At 49.0% G+C, this 2,176-nt stretch overlaps 1 long non-coding RNA gene across 1 annotated transcript in view; it reads right to left on the bottom strand.

The window, feature by feature from the left end:
- The window catches only part of LOC105522029, a 4,877-nt gene extending 2,938 nt beyond the window's left edge, over window positions 1–1,939 (bottom strand). The window contains exon 1 of the long non-coding RNA XR_001003373.1: window positions 1,889–1,939. This is a non-coding gene — a long non-coding RNA (uncharacterized LOC105522029). The remainder of the gene's footprint in view (window positions 1–1,888) is intronic.
- Between the last annotated feature and the right edge of the window lie 237 nt (window positions 1,940–2,176).

Here is a 2,176-nt window from a genome sequence, read left to right on the forward strand (position 1 = left end):
TTAGAGATACCTATCTAACATAAAACTACTCTGAGCTCAAGATTTTGACCAGCTTAATCTGACAGCCTACCTTCTTTTTTTTTTTTTTTTTTTTTTCTGAGACAGGGTCCACCACTATCACCCAGACTGGAGTGCAGTGACACAATCAGAGTTCACCGTACCTCCACCTCCTGAGTTCAAGCCATCCTCCCACCTCAGCTGCCAGCTCAGCCTCCCGAGTAGCTGGAACTACAGGCGTGCACCACCACACCTGGCCAATGATTGTATTTTTTGTAGAGACAGTCTTACCATGTTGCCCGGGCTGGTCTCAAAGTCCCAGGCTTGAGGGATCAGCCTGCCTTGGCCTCTAAAAGTGTTGGGGTTACAGGCGTGAGCCAGTGCACCCGGCCGAGCTTTTTTTTTTTTTTTTTTTTTGAGATAGGCTCTGGCTTTGTTGCTCAGGCAGAACTGCAGTGCCGTGATCATGACTAACTGCAGTCTCAAATTCCCGAGTTTAAGCGATCCCTACCACATCAGCCTCCTCAGGAACTGGGGCCATAGGCGTGAGCCACCACTTCCAGCCTGAGAGCCTAACTTTATTTATTTATTTTGAGACAGAGTCTCACTATGTTCCCCGGGCTGGAATGCAGTGACGTGATCTTGGCTCACTGCAACCTCTGCCTGTTGGGTTCGAGTGCTTCTCCTGCCTTAGCCTCCTGAGTAGCTGGGATTACAGGTGCCCGCCACCACGCCCAGCTACCTTTTGTATTTTTAGTAGAGATGGTGTTTCACCATGTTGGACAGGCTGGTCTTGAACTCCTGACCTCAAGTGATCCACCGGCCTTGGCCTCCCAAAAGTGCTGGGATTACAGGAGTGAGCCACCGCCCCCGGCAGAGCCTAACTGTAATAAACATTTCTCTAGGTCCTTTTCCTCAAGTATTTCAATCCTTCAGTTAACTGTTTGTCACCACAAGCCATTGATACCCAGTCAAACTTAAATTTACATTTCCTAGGGTTATATTTCCGGCTCACTGCGTCTAGGGTTTTGGTTGCCACAGAGCTGTTGTAATTTGTAAATCCAGTAATTTTAAAGCCCTTTGAATCTTTTTTTGCCCCTTAATCTTGGCTAGAACACCAAAGCAGTGAGCGTCATCTCAACACAAGCAGAAAAGTCAGTACATTTCACGGTAGGCAGAAAGGAACAGGCAAGAACTGAAAAAGCTCGACCTGCAAACTCTCGAGCTGCACCTTTTCTTGGAGAATAATGCCACGTGAGCTCCGAGTTCCCTTCACGGGATTTGCCTGTCAGTTGTTTTGTTTTGTTGTGTTGTGTTTTTTGAGCAGAGCCTCACTCCGTTGCCTAGGCTGGAGTGCACCGGTGCGATTTCGGTTCACCACAGCCTCCATGTCCCGGGTTCAAGTGATTTTCATGCCTCAGCCTCCCCAGTTGGGACTACAGGTGTGCGCCACCACGCCCAGCTAATTGTTGTATTTTTAGTAGAGACGGGGTTTCACCATGTTGCCCAGGCTGGTCTCGATCTCCTGACCTCACGTGATTTGCCCACCTTGGCCTCCCAACGTGCTAGGATTACAGGCATGAGCCACCGCACCAGCCATGCCCATCAGTTTTGGGTTTTTTTGTTTGTTTTGGTTTATTTTTATTTATTTATTTATTTATTTTGAGCAGAGTCTCACTCCGTCGCCCAGGCTGGAGTGCATTGGTGCGATTTCGGTTCACTGCAGCCTCCATGTCCCGGGTTCAAGTGATTTTCACGCCTCAGCCTCCCCAGTTGGGACTACAGGTGTGCGCCACCATGCCCAGCTAATTGTTGTATTTTTAGAGGAGACGAGGTTTCACCATGTTGCCCAGGCTGGTCTCGATCTCCTGACCTCACGTGATTTGCCCACTTCGGCCTCCCAAAGTGCTAGGATTACAGGCGTGAGCCACCGCGCTGGCCATGCCCATCAGTTTTGGGTTTTTTGTTTGTTTGTTTTGGTTTATTTGTATTTATTTATTTATTTATTTAGAGACGGAGTCTCGCTCTGCCGCCCAGGCTGGAGTGCAGTGGTGTCCGGAGCCGTGAGGCCCGGAAATTGCCGCGGCTTCTGTTGCTTAAGCTCCATATCATCAGAGACAAGATGGCGTATTTCCGGGTTCTTCATTAACAACTTTTCCCGCGCGCGCCAAACTTTTTC

This window comes from Colobus angolensis, unplaced genomic scaffold, assembly GCF_000951035.1.
Source record: "Colobus angolensis palliatus isolate OR3802 unplaced genomic scaffold, Cang.pa_1.0 Scaffold416, whole genome shotgun sequence".
In the NCBI taxonomy this organism is placed as follows: domain Eukaryota; kingdom Metazoa; phylum Chordata; class Mammalia; order Primates; family Cercopithecidae; genus Colobus; species Colobus angolensis.